The sequence below is a fragment of the Eschrichtius robustus genome, chromosome 1 (genome assembly GCF_028021215.1).
Source record: "Eschrichtius robustus isolate mEscRob2 chromosome 1, mEscRob2.pri, whole genome shotgun sequence".
Taxonomy (NCBI): Eukaryota; Metazoa; Chordata; class Mammalia; order Artiodactyla; family Eschrichtiidae; genus Eschrichtius; species Eschrichtius robustus.
Genome location: NC_090824.1, coordinates 136032199 through 136045105, shown reverse-complemented (window position 1 = coordinate 136045105; position 12907 = coordinate 136032199). Strand labels below are relative to the sequence as shown.

General features: G+C 51.3%; 1 protein-coding gene across 1 annotated transcript in view; it reads right to left on the bottom strand.

Annotated features, from left to right (window-relative positions):
* The window catches only part of LINGO1 (leucine rich repeat and Ig domain containing 1), a 77945-nt gene extending 71131 nt beyond the window's left edge, over nucleotides 1-6814 (bottom strand). The window contains exon 1 of the mRNA XM_068537201.1: nucleotides 6679-6814. The gene's annotated coding sequence lies outside the window, so the exon portion shown is untranslated. The remainder of the gene's footprint in view (nucleotides 1-6678) is intronic.
* Nucleotides 6815-12907: the final 6093 nt, after the last annotated feature.

Sequence of the window (12907 nt, the reverse complement as noted above, 5' to 3'; positions counted from 1 at the left end):
AAAAGTAGACACCCCTCCTCCCTGCCATGGAGCCACAGCACAGATGTGCCAGTCTCCAGAACTTCCAAGCATGGACATGGGCATGGACATGAATATGCATGTATGTACTCATATATCCACATGTCCCTGCCTGGGTGAGCACTCACATGCACAGGCATGCATTTCCCTCCCTGGTCCTGTCCCTAACTCAGGCTGGTGGAGGCATCAGCCGTGCAGTCCCCAGCCAAACACCCAGACATCACTCTCGAGTCCTTTCTTTCCCTCTCTCACCCTCACATCCTCTCACCATAGTCAGCCAAATCCTGACTATTTCTCAAACTCATCTTCTCCTGGTTCTCCCTCACCCCCACCCCAGCTGGCTCGCAGTCCTCCCTCCACCCACCCTCCACACAGTGGCAACCAGAATGACCTTTCCCAGTCACAAATTTGACCTCACCCCCGCTCCGCTTAAAAGCATTCCAGGAAGCCTGGCCAAGCAAGACGTGAAACTCAGAAGCCCTAAGGAGAAGTCTGACAGATTTGACAGAATAAAGATATAAAGCTTCTATATGGCCAAAGATACCATAAACAAAGTTAAAAAGACAAACAGCAGACTAAGGGAAATATTTCCAACACATATAACATACGAACATTTTAAAATTCCTAATATACTAAAAGTTCCTTTTTACCAATAATAAAAAGGCAAAAAGAAAAGAAAAATAAGCAAAGGATGTGAATAGTCAATTCACTGAGAAGAAAATACAAATGGCCAATAACCACATGAAAAGATGCTCATCCTCACTGGGGAGAAGGGAAGTGAGTGTTGAAACCACAGTGAGATGTTCTCCTGGACTGGCAAAAATTAAAAACCTTGATAATGTTCAGTGCGAGGATGGCTGGGGAAATGGCTACCTGCAGATACCAAGGGTGGCCCAACCTTTTGGAAGAGCAATGTGACAGTAGCTATCAAAATTTAATAAGCATACCCTTTGCCCTGGCAGTTCCACATCTAGGAGTCTATCCTATAGAAAGGCTTACACGTGTCAGCCAAGGTATATATACAAGGATGTTCACTGAAGCATTATTTGCAAGAGTGAAAAATTGAAGACCACCTAAATATCCATCAACCCAGGACTAGTTACATAAATTACGTTATGTCCAAACAATGGAGTATTAGGCAACAATTAAAAAGAACATGGGAGATCTGTATGCGGTGACACTGACAGATGCCCACAACACACTGGTAAATGAAAAATGGAAGTTGTAGAGTAATGTGCATAATACAATTCCATTTCTTTTTTTAGATAATATACAATAAATATGTTTATAAAAGCACAGAAAAACTTCTGGAAGGAGGCATACCAGACCAACAATAGCGGGACCTCGGCAAAATGAGATTTAAGGGCAAAGAGGGAACTTCCCTACTTAATAGGACACACTTCTACATTGTTCCACTTTTTACATGAGCAAACATTGCTTTTGTGGTAAAAAAAAAAAAAAAAAGGAAAGGAAAAAAGAAGAAAAATACCCCATCCATGGCCCCTCACTGGCTGTAAGACAAAGTCCAAACTCCTCGGGGTGGCCCCTAAGGTCCCTCAGGACACAGCCCTTGTGTGCCACCAGCCTGAGGTCTCCCCTTGTCCCATTCTTTGCCTAAGTCTAGATAGACAAGCTCAGCTCCCTTTTAGTCCCCCAGACTGCCTCTGGGCCTCTGTCCCTGCGGTTCTATCTTCCCGCAATGTACTTTCCTGCCTTCTGTGCCTCATCTTTCAAGTCGTTCCTCGTGTGTCGCCACCTTCTGGAAACTCTCCCTGAACACTCCCCCACACTCTGCCTTCTCTCTCCCTCCCAGCAACGGTGACAGCCAACAACCAGGGAGCACACATGTGTCTGTGTCGGGGCTGTGCTGTATGCTTTACATTGTATTGATTCCCTCAATCCTCATAGCAACCCTAGGAAGGTTTGTCATCACCTCATTTAACAGATGAGGAAACTGAGGCAGAGAGGGGTTACCCAACTTGCTCAAAGTCACACAGCCAACAATCAGCAGAGCCAGTGAGTGGTGCCAGGCAGGGCACCCGTGCAACCCCCCACCAGCGCTCAGCACAAAGTATCTATACCGGCCAGACTTCAAGACTTGCCTGGGAGTCTCAAGGTTGGGGTTTGTCTTGATCTTGCCCCCAGAACCTGGGCAGGTCAAGCGTGCACAGGGAGGTCTGCTGGGCCCAGAAGCCAGCCCCCAACGCCACCCAGCCAGGGCTAAAGGAAGCAGCTGGTCTCCTCAGGGAGCTGGGGCGGCGGTGAGGATGGGGGCTGGGACCAGCGCAGTTGGGGGTCAGCTGACCCAGGAGTGCTGAGGAAAGGGACGGTTTGTGGAGCTGCAGCCCCACCCGAGGCGGGGACCCAAGCTACTCCCTGCACACCTACTGTGTGTCAGGCCCTGGGGGTAACAGGCCAGGGAAGCCGGGGGCCAGGAGACTACTCCGCCCTCCACGTGCTGTAAAGTCAGACACATGGAGGCCAGCAGCCTAAGAGAGGGACAGGCCAAGAGCTGTCGGATGGTGCTCACAGGAGCGGGGCCCTGGCTTCTGACTGGGATGAAGCAGACAGGGGGTCTCCATGAAGGAAGTGGCATCTGGGCCCAGCCTAAAAAGATGAAGGGGATCTGGGCAGATGGAGTTGGGGAAGGGAACTCAGGGGGGCTGGAACAGCTGGAACAAGGGCCTGGGGGTAGGCAAGTGTGCAGAGCATTGGGGAAGAGTCACTGGTTTTGGCTGGAGCACAGGACAAGTAGGGAAGCAGCAGTGGATGAGGGGGTAGGGGTGCTGGGGGCCCTTGGAGGGGGCAGCTGCCCGCAGGCGAGGAGGGGGCACTCTGGAGCGGGTGGATTGCCTACGATCGGAACCTGGCGGGCAAATCCACCTTTGCAGTTAGCTGCAGGACAGTGGCCTAGCTCCCCACCTCGGTGCCCTCATCTGTAGAAAGTCATGCACCTTCCTAGACTGCTGAGAGAATTCAATGAGACAGTGATTTGCAGCACCTGGGACCCAGGGAGGGGGGATGGCCGCGTCTGGTGGGGGCACCGTACCCGAGGAGGCCGAGGTGGCTCACGGGGCATCTGCCCGTGTGATGTGAACTTGTGGGGGCAGATGACCCACAAGGCCTCCCAGCCCAGCAAAAAGTATTCAAATACTATCCTTGTGTTTAAAGTATAAACTCCAGGTAATGTCATTTCACACTCTGCACCTTAAACAGACATGAGAGGCAGAGCCCCACGATCTTGAGCAAGTCCCTGCCCCTCCCAAGGCCTCAGTTTCCCCATGCGAGTGTTGGGTGACTGGTTGGGTGTTTCTCCAGGCCTGGTTATTCAGAAGGGGTTGAGCCATGGAAGGAGGGAACCGGGGGGGTGGGGGGAGGTGCAGAAATCCAGAGGGGTGGGATTCAGAGAGGGGAGGAGTGGGGATGGAGGAAGAAGAAGACTCTCCTTCCTGGGGCTAGTCCCCTACCCAGCCAAGGCCCTCCTCACACCCCCTACTCCGAGGCCCACCAGCCCTCACCAGTGCCCGGTCGTATTCACTCAGTTCGGGGTGGAGAAGTTGGAAGAAGAGGAGCCCCTGCCTCCCAGGGCAAGTTCACTCGTGGGAACAGTGGTGTGCAGGCCCGGAGACAAGTAAGACCTGGGACCATGCCCCACTGGGCTACTTCAGGCTGAGTGTCATTAGGCAAGTCCCTGCACGTCTCCATTTCCTCTTCTGTGAAATGGATAAAAATGCTTTCCTTGTAAGTAATATTACCAGCCCAGTGCCCAGCACACCACCAACCTGCCCCAGAGGTGAGTCCTTTGGTTCACCAGGAGCTGAGCATGCCCTGGGGGAGTCACAGCCAGCTCTTGGAGGCGGGGAGAATCACTCACCCTAGGCACCCCCAAGACCCAAGACCCCCATGGGTGCCATCCTCCTCATCCCTCACAGGGACCCTATCTTAGCTGCTTCCCCACTGGCCCATCTCCAGCACCTCCCCCTCCCACCTGCTGCCAGAGGAACGCTCCAAGTGAGGCCCACTTCGACTCTGATCACTGGGCTGTCATTGACTGCTTGCTTGTTACCTCCCCCACCAGCCCTGTGGGCAGGAACCACATCTGATTCATCTCATCCATTGCAGAGTGTGGGGTCTGGCACAGGAGTCCTGCCCACAGGCAGCAGAGCTAGCAGTGGGAATGAACAAACACGACCATTCACCCCTCCCACCCGGCACCTGTTGCTCTACTGAGTATCCATGACAATGCTGGGCTCAGTGTGGGGCTGGGGTCAGAGCTTAGCGTGGGACCAGGATCAAGATTCAGTCTGTTCAAGATCAGGGCTCAGTGTGGGGCTGGGATCAAAGTTCAGTCTGTCCAGGATCAAGGATCAGTGTGGGACTGGGGTCAGGGTTCAATGAAGGAAGTTTTCTGCCCCTTACCATGAAGGGCTCAGGACTTCTTCCAGCCTTACCCACTGCTTTGAAAACAACATATCCTATCCCTGGGGTGCTGGGGCCTGTCTTCTGAGTCTCCACTATGCCCGCCCTCTACTCAAGCAAGGCCTGTCCTCTGCTCCACTCCAGGCAGCTATGCTGGGATTCCCATACTCACTATGCCCCAGCCACCACCTGACTCCTACAGAAGGGGCTCAAGGCAGGAAGTGCTTCCTTGCATCCTTAACTGGCCTTCAGAAACACAACAAGGACAGTCAGCCTTCTGGCATGAATGCATTCCTAAGCCAAGGAGAAGCGGTTTGTGAGTTAGCTCAGATTTTTCTATTATCCACCCCACTGTCCCCATTCCATTAGCCCAGATGATCCAGTGCCAACAGAGGTAAACCCAGGTCTGGCTGAACATGAAGGCGAAGGTGTTAGCTGGTACATGGCAGTGACATATGCCACCCAAATACCTCCTCCTATCACAGTGCCTGAAATCCCTCCTTTGTGCTCCTTGCTTTAAGTAACTCTTGCTGACCCTCCTCTGAAACCTCCGTCCTGAATCAGTTTTCAGCTGGATGCGGGGACTGCTGGATCCCTCAGCCCTGGGTGACTCAGGTCTAGCCCAGGTCCGGCACTCACAGGGCTCAGAAATGGGAGCTGAATCAGAGACTGGCCTGAGTGGGCATCGGAGCTGGGCAGCGCCCACCCCTCAGCAGCCCCACTCACCCAGCCAAACCCTCCACTACTACTCTGCCTGCTACTCTCAAGCAGAGGGTCAAGTTGGTTTGCTGGAAAGACACATGGTTCTAATTTTAATTAATTAAAGAAAAATCTAATCACTGCATTAAACTTCTCATTACTCCACTTGAATACCCGTTAAGTAAATTTAATTACCAGAGGATTGGGTTTCCCAGTCTCTTTCATTAGCTTCTGATAAGATGAGGAATGGGAAGGGAAGAGGGTGGGAAACAGAACAATGCCATTTTTAACCCAAGGAGGGCAAGGTGGGCATTGTACTGGGGCTACCATGGTCAGGCTTTGGTGCCTCCCTGAGGACAGGCTTGGCCTTGGGCCTGGGGAGACCCCCACCCCAGCTGCCTCTAGAAAGGAAAAGGCCTAGCATTTGGCTGCAGTCAGCGCTGAATGCTTCATTTATGGCCACTCTTGGTTATTTATACCCCACCTCCTTCTAAAAGAGTTTGAGGCTGCTAAGAACAGCACAAACTGAAACATAAGAGAAGAAATCAGAACAAGGGAAAAATATGAGAGAGAAGAAGATGAAGCCAATGGCAAGACTACTGAGCAACTGCATGCCACAGCATCCTGAGCACTTATCAGAAATGGGCCACAAACCAGCTATGAGCTTCCTAGCAGCCAAGGCAAAGAGAGCAACACACTTTGGCACTAATGCAGTAACCAATAGAGTATTCATAAGGAAATGCACACTGAGCCTCAGGCTTTCCATCTGTAAAAAGGGTGGAGCTGGCGGATGAACTAAAGGAAATAACCATTGTCTGGAGCAGTCAGCAAAGGTTTCCTAGAGAAGGAGAGACCTAAACTGGGCCTTAAAAAAAAGGATAGGGCAGACTCATCTATAATAATCATTTGTTATTTGCCTCCCCCAGTTGGAGGCATCTCTTCCTGCCAGCAGGACCCTGCGCTTCCTTTGGGAAACACTCTCCCCCTCATTCCTGGTCACATGGTTGGGGAAGGACAGACCCTTATCCCCAGCCCATCCATGTTTCCAAGCCCTGCGGACCCAATTAAAGGAGCAGGATGATCTTAATCCTAACAATAGGGCCCAAGAGATCAACTCCAGGACTTTTATTTGTTCTATCAGGAAACCAGATTTTGTCTCTAGCCCAGACCCCAGATTTCAACCTGGTAGCATGTTGCCCCAGAAACTGCTGGCAGATGTCTTATGATCACATCATGTGAAAAGCCACTAGGAGTGGAGCCATCACCAAAAAAGAGAAGCAGAGAAATACAGACAGAAAACAGATCCTGTTCACATTGTTGAAACCACTGGATCAAGCCCTGCCTGAAGCCCAACCTACCCCTGGACACTTCAGTTACATGAGCTGATAATTTCATTTTATTGAAATAAGATTTTTGCTACTTGCAACCAAAGGGATCCTGACAGATACAGTGTTCAGAAATGTATCCTTCCTGTTCCAGAGACCAAGAAGGCTCAGGCATCCCCAGGAGCTAGGGAGTAGGCAGGGGGGGCATACCACCTACCGTAACTGCTATTGTGCCTGCTGAGTCCTGAAGCTTGAGGAGTCCCTTCGGTGCAGGCTGAGGTGAGGAATAGGCGTGGGAGCGGGTGCAGGGGCTGGACAGGGCCAGAGCCCTGGAACGCTGGCAGGAGGCAGACTCAAGGCAGCCAGGACATGGCTGCGGGGTCCCTAGAAAAAAGGAGAAGCAAGAGTGAGCAGTACAGTTCACATGGGAGACAGAGGGGCACAGGGCGTAAGGCAGATGGTGGCCACACCTTGACAAAGGTGAGACCAAAGTCAGCCAAGTTTATCTTCACTTCCTCACATCTTGTATCTCATTTCCCCCATTTACTGCCCCCTCCCCCTGGAGTACCTCCAGACTGTAGGAGAGCATCTGTAGAAGGCCTTCCCTCTGAAGAGAAGGGAGGGCTGGGGGGCAGTCATGGCTGGAATCCATGTGCATTGCCAGAGTGTATGTGCCTGGTGTGAGGGGAGAGGGCGGGGGAGCTTCACCCTCAGTACTGTGGACTCATTTCTCACAGTTCCTCTCCCAGTGCGTACCCAGAACTAGGCCTAGGGCCTGAGGCAGCCAGAATAGGACAAAGCTGAGTGAGGCAGCCGCCTCCTTTGATATCTGGTCTGGACTTCTGAAAGAATCCTAGAGAGGACAATGCTTAACCCAAGGGCATGAATGGTGGTGTTCCAGGCATAGGCAGAGAGCAGTGTAGGCCCTCCAAGTGCCTTCCTGTTTGAGAAACCAGGAAACCAACTACTCTGGCTTCACACCAGCCTCCCTTGGGCACTGCCCCTGGCTGGGGGGCCACCCCTCGAGGGGCCCACACTCTTCCCCAGCTTCTCTCTGAGACCAAGCTGGGACCTTTGGGGAGAGAAAGAGGGTGAGGATATTTCAGACTCAGGACACTGCCAGAGGTCCTGGGCTTTGGAAAGTCACTAAGCCTCTTTAGGCCCTTAATGAATCCTCTGATCTAAGGGATCCTGGCTTTCTTCCTGGCTCCAGAAAAAGGCATGATGACAGAGATCTTGAATCACAGAACACTGGGCTGATTGGATCTCTAGAAATGTCTCGAATAGCGCTTTCTGCAATGTTGAATGTGTTCAATACCTGTGCTGCCCGATACGGTAGCCACTAGCCACACGCGGATATTGGAATGTGGATAGTGACACTAAGAATCTGATTTTTTTTCTTTTATTATATTCATTTATATTTAAATCAAAATAGCCACATGTGGCTAGTGGCTACCACATTGAATAGTACAGCCCCGGACCAACACTTGCCCAGTCCCTGGCCACAGTACCCAGAGAAAACTGAGGTCCAGAGAGGAGAAGGGATTTGCCCAAGGTCACATGGAGAGTGGCAAAGGCAAAACCCAGAACTTAGGTCTTCAGACTCCTAGCCCCAACTCTCCACAGCACCCACTGCCCTTCCCATGGTGGCCTTATGTTCTCCCATCTTGCTCAGCACTGTCACGGAGTGTCTTGCTGCCCCACTACCCATGCTGCTGCTCCTGGGGCAGGGTATCAGGCCGCTTTTGAAGGGACCTAACTCTCCCAGCCACTGCTGCTGGCCCATCCCCCAGCCCCCCAGCAAAGCAGCCTCAGTGACTATCCCTGAGGTTGGCTGGGGAAATCATCCATCAGAGAGAAAGTGCTCTGGGCACAGAGCTGTTCACTGCAGGGTTATTAATAACACCAAAGTGCTGGAAGCTGCCTAAACATCCCACACTAGAGATGACAAAGTGCATCATGACACCTCTGTTGGATGGAATATTACACAGCCATTAAAAATGATAAACACAGAGACTGGTAGCAGCACAGAGCAATGTTTACCTAACAACACTGAGCAAGAAAACAGAAAAGGGATGAGGGTGGGGCTGGGTTGCAGCGGTGTGCAGGTCTCTGCGCTCACAGAGCCCACTTATATCTATTACCCCCAGCCCGCACTGCAGCATCACGACCTCCAGATTTCATAACCATTCTACAGATGGAGGAGCTGAGGCTTCGAGAAGCCACACACATACGCCTGGTTACATTGGGAGTGAGGGCAGAGTCGGGGCTCAAACTCTTGATTTCTGACTCTAAGGACAGACTTCCACTGCTGCCTCTTTGTGCCATGATGGTGGCATTAACGGTGCCCTTTCTTTTCTATTAATTAACTCATCCTATTTAACAAAAACACATTCTAAGTGCTTTACAAATGTTGGCCCATGTGGTCTGTACAACAACTGTACGAGGAGCAATTTATACTCTTATTTTTTGGATCAGGAAACTGAGGCACAGAGGTCAAGGGCCACTTCTACTTCCCACATGTTCTGCAAGGTTCCAGTATTGTCTTCACAGGAAAAGGGCAAGGGGGCAGGGAGGGAACAGCTGTTGACTTGGAACCGTAGAAATACAGATGTGTGTGTGTGTTCCCTTTTTAATTGCATGGAAATTCTTTCTGTAGCAATTGAAAGAAAAAAAATTCCAGAAGTAAAATATGGTATCAAAAAAATGTAAAACAAAAACACATACACAAAAATGAAAACATTCAAACTGAAGCTACTGATGCATCCAAGAGACCTCGACTGTGAACGTCATCCACCTCCTGGCAGCAAAGCTCATGTCTCCAGGCTTTCCTGCCAATTTCCTGACCTCAGACTACTCCCTCCTGCCTGGGTGAGATCCTCACCTCAGAGGGCAGCGGGGAGCAGCCCTGTATGGAGGTGGACTTCAATAAACACTTCCTGGCACCCCTTGGCACAGCGCAGCAGGCCAGCAGACAGGCCTCAGAGCCCCAGCGGCCTGCAGTGCTGCTGTTGCTGGCCAGGGCTGACCTCAAGAGGCCAAGATATCCAGGCCTCTGCCTCCAGCCCCAGGCAACCCCATTCTACAAGTGAAGCAACTGAGGCCCAAAAGGTAAAAGACCTCGTCAGAGGTCACACTGCTACTGAACAGGGAAACGAGTGTGTGCACATGCATGTGCATGCATACAACCCACATGTGCACATGTGTGTCTCCCGTATGTGCAATGCTTCAGGCCCAGGCACCCTCAAGCCTATAATTAAAAGGGCAGGTGATCCCCAGCTTATACACACACACACACAACAATTATTACATTATTAACTGCTACCATATCCACAATTGTATTTCTATTTCTCCTTTACATTTTTCTCTGTTATTTTTCATTCTGTCACCAAATACTTATTGGGCACTTACTATATATTAAGTATATTATAGGTGCTGGAGATTCAGTGGAGTACCCCTCATGGGGATGGGGGGTACAGATGATAAGCAAATAAATAGCAAATAAAGAAACAAGATAATTCCAGAGAGTGACAAGTGCAATTAAGAAAATCGAGCCTGGTAATGTGAGAGAGAGTACCTGGGATGGGGCTAAGGGGTCACTCTAGCTGGACGATCAGAGGAGGCCTTTCTGCAGAGGTCACATCTGAATCTATACCTGGACAATTAGAACTCAGTCACTCCTAGAGCAGCAGGAGCAGGGCAAAGAGCAGAGTGGGGGGCTTCCCTGGTGGCGCAGTGGTTGAGAATCCGCCTGCCAATGCAGGGGACACGGGTTCGATCCCTGGTCCGGGAAGATCCCACATGCCGCGGACCAACTAAGCCCGTGCGCCACAACTGCTGAAGCCCACGCACCTAGAGCCCGTGCTCCGCAACAAGAGAAGCCACCGCAATGAGAAGCCCGCGCACCGCAATGAAGAGTAGCCCCCGCTCGCCGCAACTAGAGAAAAGCCCGCGCGCAGCAATGAAGACCCAACGCAGCCAAAAATAAAATATTAAAAAAAAAAAAAAAAAAAAAAAGCAGAGCTGGGAAGGAGCCTGGTGTTTTTGAGGAGCAACAGCAGGTCAGCACGTGGAATGAGATGGGCAGAGGTGGGGGCGACAGCAGGAAAGGAGGCCACAGAAGGAGGGTGGGCACTGAAGGCCAAGGTAAAGTTTTGGACTTCATCCCTAGTGCAATGAGGAGTCACCTGGGAAGTGCTGGGCTGTTTTATTCATTGTGAAAAGTTCCTTTGGGCTGCTTAGTGGAGTCTGGATTGAAGGGGAGCAGGGGACCAGTGGGCTGACTGTCGCAGTCACCCAACACAAGAAGATGAGGCTCGGGCTGGGGTGAGGGCGGGAGCAGACAGATGCAGGATATATGTTATAGCAAAACCAACTCATCGGCAGTTGGTTGATGAGTTGGATGTGAGGAGGTGAGGGTAAGAAAAAGGAATCAAGGATGACTCCTAGATCTTCTACCACAGACACATACTATTTTTACTACCAGACCCCCCCACAAAAAAATTTAAATAACTATTAAAAAATAACAGCAGATGAGCCACCAGGAAGACTGCCACCCCACACACACGCTGAGTCTCACACCCCCCGCGGTGCATCTTTCTTCCCAAGCCCCTGCTCTGTTCTCTGGTCCTATGTGTGGCACACAGGGAGGGGCAGAGATTGGGGCCCACCCTCAGGCTGACAGGAGACAAGATTGTCCAAAAAGACAGGACAGGGCAGGACGAGGGAGGTTGTAGAGGGGCTGGCCCAGAGCAGGCCCCCAGCACATGCTTGTAAAGAACATGCTGGCTGAGGGGCTTCCCTGGTGGCGCAGTGGTTGAGAATCTGCCTGCCAGTGCAGGGGACACGGGTTCGATCCCTGGTCTGGGAAGATCCCACATGCCGCGGAGCAACTAGGCCCGTGAGCCACAATTACTGAGCCTGCACGACTGGAGCCTGTGCTCCGCAACAAGAGAGGCCGCGATGGTGAGAGGCCCGCGCACCGCGATGAAGAGTGGCCCCCACTTGCCGCAACTAGAGAAAGCCCTCGCACAGAAACGAGGACCCAACACAGCCATAAATAAATAAATAAATAAATAAATAAATAAATAAATAAATAAACAAACAAACAAACAAACCACTATTTGTCAGATTAAAAAAAAAAAAGAACATGCTGGCTGAACCTGTAAAGTTATACCAAGGGGTGTGGGGACTGGGGAGGTAGGGCCCAGAATCTGGGAAAAGCAGGAGTTTGAAGCTAAGACAATCCTGGGTTTGAGTCCTTGCTCCACCCCTTGCTCGCTGTGGGACCCTGGGTAAGCTACTTCACTTCCCAAGGCTCAGATCCCTCATCTTCCAAGTGGCAACCACAATCCTCCCACGGAGAGCTGTGATGAAGACTCGCTGAAATGACACATGTCAAGAACTGGCATTTATAAATATTAGCATCTCTCCCCTTTTTATTAAAAAGGGGGCTTAAAAAGCCAATTTAAGCTTAGACTGCGAAGCTTACATCTATTCCAATAGAGATTCTAGAAGTGCTGCCCAGAACGCCAGGAAAGACAATAGTAAGTTTGAGAAGTTCACTACCAAAGAGTCCTGTGGGATAACTGCATGTCCTCTCTTGGCTGCTCAAAATGATGACATGCACTCCAACCAGCCATGAGCGAGGCCCCCATGACACCCCTGATGGATGAGACAGAAAAATATGGGCTGGGCTTCTCAGTGGTTAGCTACATAACCATGTCCAAGAATGTGGGAGAGTGGGTCGGACTGGTCCCTGGGGTGGAATCTCACTGGCATCAGCAGAGCTGGTCCTTGGCCCTGCCTGGAACGACCCTTTTTGGCAGCGACTAGGATGGAGCTTCGAAAGTAGGTCCAGCCTGGGAGGGGTCAATTAGGGAGGCAGGAGCCCCTGTTCGAAGCCCTCCACTTGCCCTAGGAAAGGGCCAAAGTGGACAAGAGAGAGTTACTAGGCTCTGGCTGAGTTCTGTGAGTAGCTCCCTGAGTGGCCAGGGAGTCGTGGCCTCTGTGGAGCCTGGTGGCCAGGAGACGTGGGGGCTGGGTGAGCCAGTCACTCCAGCTCGCCATGTCAGTCATCAAGGTATCTGTCTAGAAGATTTTTGATACAGTGGAGTCTGTTCACAGGGGCTTGACAGGAAGAGGTGGGCCTGGAACCCATGTTCCCTGGGGAAGCCTCGGGGGCCTGGTCAGGACTTCAGGTCCCTGATAAAGACACTTGGCATTTATGGGCCCAGAGAGCAGAGCTAGGCCCAGTGAGAAAAGATTCCAGGAAGAGAGATGTCTCTTCAGCATGAGGAGTAGTGAGCTCCCTGTCCCTGGGGGCATGCAAGCAGAGGTCTAGAGAACATATATTTTGGGTAGGGATTTGCACTAAATGGGGGGTTCCTTTCAGCCATGAGGTTCTTTAATTCTATTCACATATGAATCAGGGCTAGATTGTGTGG